The sequence below is a fragment of the Canis lupus genome, chromosome 3 (genome assembly GCF_011100685.1).
Source record: "Canis lupus familiaris isolate Mischka breed German Shepherd chromosome 3, alternate assembly UU_Cfam_GSD_1.0, whole genome shotgun sequence".
Classification (NCBI taxonomy): Eukaryota; Metazoa; Chordata; class Mammalia; order Carnivora; family Canidae; genus Canis; species Canis lupus.
In genome coordinates, this window is record NC_049224.1 from 90,282,274 (window position 1) to 90,295,030 (window position 12,757).

The 12,757-nt window shown below is 35.5% G+C and overlaps 1 long non-coding RNA gene across 4 annotated transcripts in view; it reads right to left on the minus strand.

Moving 5' to 3' along the window:
* LOC111095406 overlaps positions 1–12,757 on the minus strand; it is a 39,831-nt gene that overhangs the window by 11,626 nt on the left and 15,448 nt on the right. For 3 of the 4 annotated variants that reach the window (XR_005356465.1, XR_005356464.1, XR_005356463.1), the window contains exons 2-4: positions 6,841–6,988; positions 2,234–2,316; positions 1,909–2,047 (exon numbers count right to left, since the gene is read on the minus strand). This is a non-coding gene — a long non-coding RNA (uncharacterized LOC111095406). The remainder of the gene's footprint in view (positions 1–1,908; positions 2,048–2,233; positions 2,317–6,840; positions 6,989–12,757) is intronic. The other variant, XR_005356466.1, reaches the window with a different exon arrangement.

Consider the following 12,757-nt stretch of genomic DNA (forward strand, 5'->3'; position numbering starts at 1 on the left):
TTTTATATTGTGTGATATAAGGATTTTTCTTTGTCCTACTTTTTTTTTCTTTTAAGTTTTTTATTTAAATTCCAGTTAACATACGGTGTAATATTAGTTTCTGGTGTACAATTTAGTGATTCAACACTTCCGTACACTACCCAGTGCTCGTCACAAGTGCACTCCTTAATCAAGACCACCTATTTACTATTAGTATATATTTATTGTATATTTATATATATTATATATAGAAAACAATATCACATCATCATTTATTCAGTAAACCATTGTTTTTACATTGAATAGAAATACTAATAGTTGGCCCTTTTCAAGTTTAAATCAATGAATCTATCATCTATCTATCTATCTATCTATCTATATTTAAAGATTTTATTTATTTATTTATTTACTTGAGTGAAAGAGAGCATGAGCAGGGGAGCAGCAGAGAGAGAAGAAGGCTCCCCACTGAGCAGAGATCCTGATGCGGGACTTGATCCCAGGACCCTGAGGTCATGACCTGAGCTGAAGGCATACGCTCAATGGAATGAGCCACCCAGGAGCTCCTCAAATATATATTTCAATCTATTCTTAGACTCCTCTCTCTTCTACTGATCAATTTCTCCTCTCGTACCGATGATATTGTGCTTAGATCACAACAGTTTTCGAGTAAGTTCTCCTAGTTGGCATATACCTACTCACACTTTTTCCCTTTCATACTTCTATTGGCTAGTCTCAGGTATGGGATATCCTAAATAAATTTAAAATTATTTTACCAGACAGGTAAAAGAAGATTGTTATTGAATTGTAACAAGTAATTTTGATATAGATATAGATCACTTTAATTTTTTATTACTTATTTTTTATTTAGTTATTGATTTATGATTTTCATTTATTATTTATTACATAGTATATTGTTTCTGTTCTATATGCATCCAACTAATGGCATAATAAAATAAAATAAAAGTCTAATTTTAAATAAAGATGAAGAAATAGATTCAATTGGGTTGTAAGAGTTGTAAGAGTTGTAAGGTTGTAAGAGGTATCAGGGTTTGAACCTTGTTCCATGCCCTTCCCTGTGTATTTTTTCACAATTTGATTTATCTTCATCTCAATGTAAGAGTCAACTTTTCAGAAAACGCCTTTGTTATGTTCCTCAGACTATAAAATGACATTGTCCCATTCCTCATAGAATAGCTGCATTAATAGGACATGGTGGGGTTTCTTTAGTTGAGTAAAATGTTGTTTTCTGAAGAAAATTCATTGCATCATTTGCTGAGATAATCTAAAATCTTTTTTGGGTCTCACCTGGGTGAGAAGTAATTGGACTGCGTTGTTTTTGCTTTTGTGGAGTGCTCTTAATGGAATTGCACTTTGGCATTTGGCTTTTTGCTCACACTGGAGGAATATTATAATAAATGACACTAGGAGATCTGTGGCTGTATTTACTGTATTGATATTGTGGAATGTCTGGTTCAAACTCCTCTGTGATCTCAATACCAGCTGTAGTGGAGCAGCTCCTGAATTATCAGTTGAGTGGTTGTGTTAGGGATTTATTCGAATTTTATAATTGATTAGTATCTTTTTATCTTGGCTAGTAGAAAGCCCAAAGACAATATTTCGCATTTGGAAAGTAAAATTTGTAGGTAAACCCTCTGTTGTCCTTTGTTGTTGTTTTATTTCCCTACATTATCTTTCCTTGGCCTGGATTTTCTTACTCCTTTTTTATCTTCTTTGGCTATATTTTACATTTGCTTTTAAGCTACCTAAAAACAATTCACACACAAAGGGCATGAATAAGTATGGAAGTATATAAATGAGTAAAACCATTTTTCTTAGCGTATGTTTCTTCAACTGAGGCATCTCTCCTCCTCTCGGGTGTCTCTGATTATTGAGGCTTTTCTTGATGACCTTTTAAAAGATGGCACCTACCTTCCACACTGTCTCCATGTTTCCCACTTTATTTTGCTCTGTAAGATTCACCGCCATCTGAGATGCTAGATGTGTTTTGTTGCTGTTTGTTTTCTATGTCCTCCTACTAGGGTGTAGTTCCATATTAACTGCGTGAGACCTAGAGCACAGGGGTGAATGCTTGGGTAAATTTTAATGACTATCAACTTCAAAGTAGCTCCCCAAAGCAGCAATTTTGGAATAACTGTCACAATGCCCAGTACACTAACTTCTCCACTTCTCCTTCTTCTCCTCTTTCTTTACCTTTAAAGAAGGCACAGTCAACAAGGCTCTGGGCACAACATACCTCTTGATAGGGTTCCTGGCTGGTCTGGGTCCTTGAGAGTCTCTCCTATTTCAACACTAAATGCCAGTCCTGGAGAACAATTTCTATTGAAGATTCAAAGAATTCTTTTTGGAGTGATAATGAAATACAATCATGTTCATTGTTTATTTATACAATCCTAGTTTTTATTAACTTTTGATGGCAGAGAACACTTCCGTTTTGCTCACTATTGCACACCTACATTACATCATGGCAGTGACTAGCACAAAGCTGGAGAACACGTATCTGTTGAATCGTAACTTTCTTAAGAAGTTATTATGTTCTTATAATTATGATAAACATTTTAACTAACACCTATTTTAATTTTTAACATAATAACGTGAGTTGAATAGTGTTATCATCTACCCGTGTTCATATTGTTATCCCAATCTTACAACTGAGAAAACTGAAGCTGAAAGAAATTAAATAATATGTTTCATAAACTTACAGAGCTCATAAGCACAGAGATGGGACTTGATTCAAGATATTTCTGATTCTAGAACCTAGCTCTTAAATTTCAGTAACATTGCTTTGGACATGATCTCTATTCCCTTTTCCTGCCAGTTCTATTTCTTTTGTGTATCATCCTAATTGGCTGCATCCTTCAGTAAAAATGTAGATAGTCCTAATTGTGGATGTTGCGAGCCAGGTTTTAGTGCTGCAAGGCTTCCTTTTCCAAGAAAAAAAATGTAGTTGTTATAAAAATGACTTCTGATCCTCTTAGATTGTCTGATAAGCCATGTATAATGCCTGAGCTAATCTTTTCTGAAAGCTCTTTGGGCAAATTGCTAACACTCAGGTCTGACAGTTTAATGCTATTACACTACAAAATATATGTTCTTTCCCAAAATAAACATGTTTTATAATAGCAATACAGATGTCGTCAAGGGGCAAGGTTATCGGGAGATAATTAGACCCCAGAGAGATTACAGGCTCTTAGATCATGAGAGCAGTATTGCGAGCCTGCCTTATTAAATAATTGTAAGAAAGTCAAAGTCAACTATAAATACACACATTTCCCTGTAATTACTTTAAAAAGTACAAACCCAAGGTGCATGCCGATGTGCTGAGATGATAAGGCTTCTCTCTCCATTACACTAAAATGTCTAAATATAACCTAGAAAACCAACTTTCAAATTGAATTTTAAATAAGAATGTGAAAGGAAAGACACCTCTTCCTTCCTTTGCTAACATTTTTAGGTTAGCTGTTTTAAGGACATTTTTAAACCCTGGCAAATGAATGGCTGAGTTCCAGGAAATAATCCACCCACCCTATATTTCATACTTCATAAAAAATAATAAAAACCTAATTACGCGAAATTCTCCAAATATAAGTCTCTGTATATTTGCACATAATTATATCCTTGTCCTGAGACATCTTCTTCTCTCCTTAGACTCAAACTTGCTAACCGGAAGTTGACATCGACCTGAGAAACTTCTACATCATCCTTAAAAAGAGCTTTATTCAGAGATTTGTGAAAATTAATAATAAAAAAATAAAAGATCTGTGAAGTCTTTCCCTTCTACCACTGATCACTGCATCTCCTCAACATCAGAACTCTTAAATATTTCTTCTTTGTTGTTCCAATAGCGTTTTAAGATTATTTTTATTAGCACAGTTATCTGATTACATTGTCTTGTACATTTAAAGAAGTTTGACCATGTTAGACTAAGGACAAAAAACGTCAATCCTTAGTTCCCACCACAGTGCCAAGCACAAAGCATTTGCTCAATAGATATTTACTGAATAAATGAATGAAGACATTAATAAGGTGAGCTTGTCCAAACCAGGTAAATAGACTCAACCATAATATATAAGGGAAATTATTTCCAGTAGATGTGTCTACTATTGTTCATGGCCTCCATTGCTGGTCACCCAGTGGGGCGATAAATTCTTTTCTCCCAAGAAGAGATTATTTCTGCAAGTGGAAGTTTTGGGACCCTGAGATTCTCATTCCTATGCAAACAGATTCCACTTACATTTAGTCTCCCTGAAGGGCCTGGTTTGTCTGGTTTGGTGCCTCCTCCCCAGGGCCCAGGACACTGCAGGATACAAAACCCTGTGTGCTGACTTCAAACCTGTGAAGACTCTTTCATCTGGGCCTATTAAAGCATTTACATTACTTTCCCAGGGCATCACAAATGATTAGTGACCAAGCTGAACTTCAAAATAAGATCTTCTGTGTCCAAGTATGTGCATTCTCCACGAGATTATTTCCAGTTACCAATCAATCCCAGTCAAAACAACCGTACAAAAATCGTGGGTTGCTTATCTTTGTGTTTGACCTTTTCCAGAATTTCAACAGAGGCATTGTGAAGTATCTTCTTCCTTTAGGTCCTGGATGCACTTTACAGTTTCAAGGTTCTGAAATCCTACCCTGATCAAGAACCTGGTTATTTTTTTCTTCCCCCCAAACCAGCTTTACTGAGGTGTGACAAATATAAGTTACGTGTACAATGTGATGTTTTAATATATATATACACACAATGTGAAATGATTATCACAATCAAGCTAATTAACATATTTGTCACATAGTTACCTTTTTTGAGTATTTACTTATTTTTTTCCTATTGACAATATAGCGGTAGCCTAACAAAAGGCATTGGCTATGAAGTCCTTTTAGGCTCATGGAATCACAGAATTCAGTCTATAGAGAGTACAAAGGATAGTGTTACCCCATTTTTTGCTATGAGCGTGTGCTTTTCAGACCCCGCACTATGTTTGTAATTGAAAACTGTTCATTCAACTGTTCACTGCATTCCTTTTTAATTCTACATCCAAACAACAAGGATGCCTTTATATTTATACTTTCAGGAATTTCACTTTAAAGATTTCACTAATATAAACGCAAGTATAAGAAAGATATTTCAGTCATGTTCTTGAAGCTTGCTTGCTGGCAATAAATTTCTCTATTATTTTGAGTTGAAATATTCAAATTGAAATATTTAGAATTTTTCTACCCACAAAGAGAGAAGAAGTATCTTCCAAAATTTTATTTTTCCAAAATTATTTATATGAGTCAAGGTAAATCAGGAACAATGAGTCCATGAATCTTTATGTTCTAGCAGCCAAAGAAAGTAAATTATTTGTTATAGGTTATGTATCTAAAGTGGGCCATTTTGGGGTAGAAAAATGGGAGTTGAGGTGGAAAGTAGAATCTACTAGACATAATCACTTAGTGACTCAGGTTGGAAGAAGCTGTGCATGGTGTAGCCACACCATCTGGAAGTGGACGCTCTGGGCTGGAATGGAAGGGAAGGGAGAGCATGGAGCTGGTAAACCAGTTCTCAAATGCCTCATCCTTAGAGTGACATTTGTTGGTTCTGCTCACAGATCTTTGGTTCTTTGGCTAGAATTAGTCACATGACTCCAAGAAACAAGGAACGAAGGTTAGGAAATGTGAGGGAGCAAATGGATATTTATTGATCAAAAAATACTTGTGTTACACCAATTAAAGAAGCTAATTTTGAAATAAATTACCCTAATTTAATCTTCAAGACTAAGGATAATTTTTCATGACATATGCAGATTTGCCAGTAATTTATTTGGCTCTTCTTCAATGAAAGTTTTAAGATAAATGGTATCGCATATGGTTCATGTGAGTTTACTAATGACAAAAAAAGTGGGAGGAGGAAAGAAACCACCATATTGTGAATGTTGTAGGATAGTATCTTAAAAACAATAAATTTCTGTTTTTAGCACTTTTATGTAGCCGAAAAATTCAAACATTAACCATGGCTTTCTCTCTCTCTTTTTTCCTTCCTTCTGTAAACAGAATCCTAATCGAAGGGTTCAGTGAAAACCAGTCCTCTCCATATCAGTTAGTGACAAAAGAGCTTATACCAAATAAAGATAAAAACTTAGACTGTTCACAAATTCTATCATGTTGTAGCAAGAAGGGTTCCTATGCGTGTGTGGCTGACTGAATGGTTCTGATGAATCATGATGGTGGGTGTCATTCACCCCCACCCACTAGACTCACGAGTAGTTTTGTGAAGGAGCTATGTTTTCTTTCACTCACTCATTCATTCAAAAATCAATTATTACACTACAAGAGGCTGTGCTCTAACTCTGCAAACACAGCAGTATATAAAACAGGCTTCTTATTCGCATGGGACATAAATTCTAATATGGAAGGATGGAAAACAGACAATAGAAGCCAAAGAATTATATGCAAAAGGAAAAAAAAAGAAATAAGATATGGCAGTGGAACAGAGAGTGGCAAACAGTATTCAAAGATATGCAGTTATTCAATATGATACGTCAGATGGAGGCCAGTGGGGTCGGCATTTGAGGTTTTGTAGGTACAACGGGCTGAAGGGGAAAAGAAAATCAGACTGCAATTTGTTGAGTGACCTATCAAGAAAGGGTTTCGAGAAGGTTGATTATGAAGAAATAAGTCATTGCTTGTAGAGGAGTCAGTGGTGAAGAAAGTTCTTGCTTTATTATGATTATTGTTCTTATTATTTTACAATGAAGAGGTGATTCTTTCTGTATTTCTTGTTGCACTTTGAACTTTTGATTATACTTTTAGTAAAAATGTCTTATCCCCTAATAGAAAGGCAGCTCCAATATACTGATCACTTACCAGGAGTCCAATAATGCCACAATGACTGTCATTACAATAAAATGAATTGCTAAAATTCCTCTTCACTTATGTAGCTGATAGGCTCTCAAGATGGTCCCCATGATCCATGCCTCAGGCAGTTCATCCCCATCTTGAGTGTTGATGGAACCTATAGGATATGGCAAGGGTAATGGAATGTGCATATTCTTTATACGAGCTTCACAATGACAGAATGAGCAATTTCAACAATGCTGTAGAGTCTTTTTTGTTTGTCCTACGCAAGTCTTTGAACGCGACACTGGTTTTTAATGGTATCAGTCTCAACATAGCTGAAAGAATTATGTGCTCAAAGACCGTACACTCATACAGCATCGTTATAACCAAGTAGGAAATTCATCTTGGCTAGCTCTTCCTAAAATCCAGACAGCTGGCAGGAGGCAGTGGTGAAGGAGTTAAAAGAGACTGCTGCTGGCAAGTCTGCCTAAATCAAGTGCCTGTTAGCAACAATGGAGAACTCGAAAGGGGGGCAGCGATAACAGGAGGAGGTGAAATAAATAGTCCTTCTCGCCGGCACAGACCTCCCTTCTATAGGCAAGAGGGGAATGGCAGAGACAGTTATAAAGGGTCTTTTATGCAAAGCAATCAAAGGGCTATGATGAAAATACAATATAAAATACACTCTGAGCATATTAGCTGACAGCTAAGCCTAGACAAATAAGAGCATTTTCAATTTGCTCTTAAAAGTCTCGAAGGGGCTGGAAGTTGTTACAGCTGCAGAAAAAAAAAAAAAAAAGGTGAGTTTGAATGCAGCCTGAAGAAAATATCCTTGCCCTTTTGAATCAGGCTGAACAGGGCCACTACTGGAAAGCAAATCCCGGAAGATAGATAGTCTATAAGCAGCAAGATTCTCTGAAAGGAATTGAGGTCTTGGTTGTAGAAATCTCTTGAAAATCAGGGATGAAGTCAATAGATGAGCCAGGGGTCTGAGAGAAAAGAAGGATCACTCTATTAAATGCAGACAATAAATACAGCTGGGTTCCAGGGCAGACCCGCACTAATCCCAGTGTCTCTGGAGTTAAATGTCAGTGCTGGAGTAACATGTGTACAAACCCATTGTCTGAACCCTCTGGTTGAAACCCTCACAGAGGACTAACTTATTTTTATGTTTCCACTAAATTCTTAAGCACAATGAGAGCCTAGTTTGGGGAAGGGGGGGTATTAAAGGCAGAAAGATATGTAGCAAGAAAAATCAATCTCCACAGTTTGATCCTTGTAAAATACAACCGATGTTATGTTACCATTTTGCTCAAAGTCCACCAGTGACTTGGCATCTCTTTCAAAACAAAATCCAAATCCATTTCATGACTTACAAAGCTCTCCATGACCAGATCCCTGTCACATCTCTGGCTCCGACGCCTGCCACTTTTATCCTCCTTGAATCTTATATCACAGGGACAGTAAATGATAGAATCAGGTGTCACCCCTGTGTCTTCTTACTATACAATGCCAGGCCTCTCACCACATCCTTCTCTCAATTGTGGCTCGCTGGGTCCCAATACACGTTTATTTTCTAAATATTTCAGGACCATCTGGAAGTCAAATAATTTATTCTAAAATTTTTCCTGGCATCAAAGTTAAACTTTGTTTTGACAGTCAAATGTTTACTGTTTCTAGATTTCTGATGCCTCTGGACTTCTCCATGATTCCTCACAAATCACCCATGCATTGTGTCCCTTAACCGTGTTTAAAATCTATGAATCAATAATTTATGATCTGTGAATCCATTCAAAGCATGCATGTTTAGGTACAGCCAAAATGTCCCAAATGTGACACGCATCAAATATTGAAGTATTAAAGGCATTGATCTCCACTAAGATTTGCTTTTAAACATAAAAATGGGAAAGAGTGTGAACTGTGACAACTGCTGAAGGGTAGACACGGCTGTTGTGATGTTAATGAATCCAGACTACTACTTTCATGGGGGGTATGTCCATAGGCAGAGTTAACCTGTCTATCTGCAGAGGACAGGACTCCTTTCTTAAGCTGAAGTCCTCTTATTCTGGCTGTTGTGAAGCCAATCCTAGCGTAGTTGCCCACCAGAAAAGTTCTGGAACTATTTCTGAAGTCATCTTGCTGGACATTCCACTTATTCTGGTGACAATTCAACCTTTAAGCACTTCATTGTGCCCAAGCTCTTCCATGGATCTCTGCTTCCTATGAGGTTCTTCCTATAGTTTTCTCTTTGACTAATTACATCCCTACCCAAATTTTTCTGTAAGAGTCTTTTTTCCCTCTGGATCCTCTCTTTTCCAGTCAGTGAATGCCTTCAGTGCTCTTTTCATTTTTATGCCTTCTATTCACTGATTGATTTTCTCAGTTCCCGCTGTGTATCCAACACAAGCCCCTCTTTGCAAGGCCAACCAACTCCTGCTTTTTTAGATCTTGGCTCCTCCAACATCTCCTTCCCAAACCCTTCCTCTATCCTCACATACCTACATTGGTTGCCTAATCACACATTATACTTCCTCCAAAAATGCATGTATCTTACTACTAACTCTTTTATTTTATGTATTGTTATGTTTTTTATGTATTTATGTAATGTCTCCAAGGGAAAAGTGTTTTTGGTCTCATTCACATTTTTATCACTATCATGTAGTTTCAGGAAGAAACCCAAATGCACCTCAGCATTAGATTCAAAGATTAAATAATTTATAACCTAGAGAAGCAGAGTAAGTCTGATGGATGAAACTCTAAAGGAAGATATCTTTAACACTAACAGAGGATGAATGACATATTTTTGTTTTTTGTTGGGTGTACTTTTTTTCGAAATATATATTTTATGGTGGTATTTCTATAGCATGTTTTGCCATATTATGCAACATTCCAAATAATTGGAATTATAAAAGACAATTATATGAAATTATATGAAAGAATTATATAATGATAAGTATTATAATTATTTAACATCCATCTAAATTTCTTTTATTTTAAGTATTAGCAATTTATAAAGAGAGGTGAAGCCCCTCTGTGCATTCTTCCATGATGGCATTTATCTCTATGCTCTTGTATTTGGCATTTATTTCTTATAGTTTCTACAGCTTTATCACATATATGTATATGAAGTCTATCATTTTGTCTTTCATGTTCTAAAACTTTATTTAAATGTTGTCATGTGGTACATTTTTAACAACTGACTTGTTTTGTTCAATATTATGTTTTGAGAGTTAGCCAAATACTACTAGCTTAGTTTTTTTTTTTTAATTTTCCTGATCACACTGTATTTTATTGTTATCTCCTCTTTTTATGCTTCATATTAAATTAAGGAAGGTTTAACCAATTCATTTAAATTTTCTTCCTTAGTTTGGAAGCTATTATTTATATTTCACATATTTAGTTATTAAAATTTTAATATACAACATTAACTATAATTTCTCCTAGGTGCATAAGGTATTAGACTCTCCACAAAGCTATTTTATAGTAAATAATTAAATTTACCATATTTAAAAAAATAAAAAAATAAATTTACCGTATTTTAAAATTTCTCATTTGCAAGGTTTTTTATCTTATTTTCTATACATTCTCACTAGGTTTGTGCTTTTCTTATATACATCATTACTCTGTGTCTGAAAACGTTGATTTTGCCCTAAATATTGCATAATATTTTAGAAGGGTATAAAACTCTAGGTTGACTTTTATTTTATCTCAAATTTTGAAAATATTTGTCAATTTTCCTAAGAAAGGAAGTCTGCTATCAATCTGATTACCATTCTTTTGTAGGCAATCTGTGTTTTCTTCCTGGTAGTTTTTGAGATTTTATCTTTTTCCGTGGATTTCAAATTTGATTGTAGTTTTCCTGCCTATGGATTTATTTTTAGTTCTTTGTCTTAATACTTAGCATTTCCAGTCAATCTGAATTTCAGTAATAAGATATTCAAATAATACTTCCATCATTCTTTCTTGCCCATTCTCCATAAGTCTTTTTTTTAAGATTTTATTTATTTATGAGAGACACACAGAGAGAGGCAGAGACATAGGCACAGGCAGAGGGAGAAGCAGGCTCCATGCAGGGAACCTGATGTGGGACTCGATCCCAGATATCCAGGATTATGCCCTGGGCTAAACCGCTGAGCCACCTGGGCTGCCCCATTCTCCATAAGTTTTATAAATATATGTTTTAGCTCCACAATCTTTCTTCCATATCTTTTTACTGTGTTCATGTGTATTTATAATTTTGTCTGCTTTCCATGATCCTTTTGGGGTCCATTCCCTAATCATTCTTATTAAAGTCATTATTGACATCCATATTGTCATAACTAATGGTCAATTCTCAGTCCTTGTCTCACTTTACCTTTCAGGAGCATTTGTCCTAATTAATCATTTCTTCCTAAAAGTACCTTCTTTGGTAGTCTTTTCTTTTCTTTTATTTTTTTATAAATAATAAATTTATTTTTTATTGGTGTTCAATTTGCCAACATACAGAATAACACCCAGTGCTCATCCCGTCAAGTGCCCCCATCAGTGCCCACCACCCAGTCACCCCCACCCTCTACCCTCCTCCCCTTCCACCACCCCTAGTTCGTTTCCCAGAGTTAGGGGTCTTCCATGTTCTGTCTCCCTTTCTGATATTTCCTACCCATTTCTTCTCCTTCCCCTCTATTCCCTTTCACTATTATTTATATTCCCCAAATGAATGAGACCATATAATGTATGTCCTTCTCCGATTGACTTATTTCACTCAGCATAATTTTCTTGATGCTGTTCCTATTTACAGTTTATCCTTAGTTATTTCTTCTATAGTCTTTCCCTCATGTTCGTAGCCTAAAAAATAGTGGTGTTCCCCAAAGCACCTTTCTTGGATGTTGCTTCTTTATTTACTCTTAATCTCTATGTGACTTTATTTTATTTTATACCCTAGTCTAATATGTCTGTCTATTGTAGGTGGCTATCGAATTTAGTGCAGGAGCTCTTGTCATCTGCATAGATGCCATCACATATATGCAGAAACTTATTCAGCTTCTCCATTTGGATATAGAGGGCATTTCAAGATTAACATGCTCCAGACTTTAAGTCTCCAAATTTGTTCCTGACCCATTAATTTCTCATCTTAGTATGTTACTTCTCTATCTGGTTGCTGATATGCTGCACATTAGCATTACCCTTGACTCCTCTCTTTTTCTTATATTCTGCATCCAGTTTGTGGAGACCTTCTTCTAAACTTATCTCATACAAATATATCAAATCTGGCCACTTCTCACCACCTCCATTCCTATCACCCTCATGAAAATCAACACTTTCATTTTGACTAGTGAAATTACTTCCTAAGTGATCTCCTTGCTTCCACTTTTTCCCTGATTGCTACTTGCAAGTTCACTTTCTACAAAGCAACTGGAGAGTAAATCTTTCAAAGATAAATCAGTCACAGCCTTTCCCAAATCTTCTAATTATTTTACATTAAACATAGAATAGAATCCAAAGTCCTTACAATGGCTTTTAAGACCCTACATGATTTGCCCTTGGCTACCTGTCTAACTTCCTTTTAACCATTCTCCTCTTAGCTCACTACACAACCTCCACATAGACATCCTTTCTTCCTTCCTAAAACACACTAACCCTGGTTCAAAATTCATGGCCTTTGTACTTGTGTGTTTTTTTTCCCTTTAGCATATCACATATTTTACTTAAATACTATTCAAATGCAACCTCTTCATGGAGAACTTCCTTGATATCCTTATCTAAAATGTCAGTCTCCAATATAATTAACCATTTATTTATTATGTTTATTTCATGTCCCTAATTGTATCTCATATGATTTATTTACTAATTCTCCTACCAGCATATTAGTTCTATATAGAACTATATATAGTGTGTATATATATATATACATATATATATATATGTATATATATATATATATATATATATATATATATATAATGTA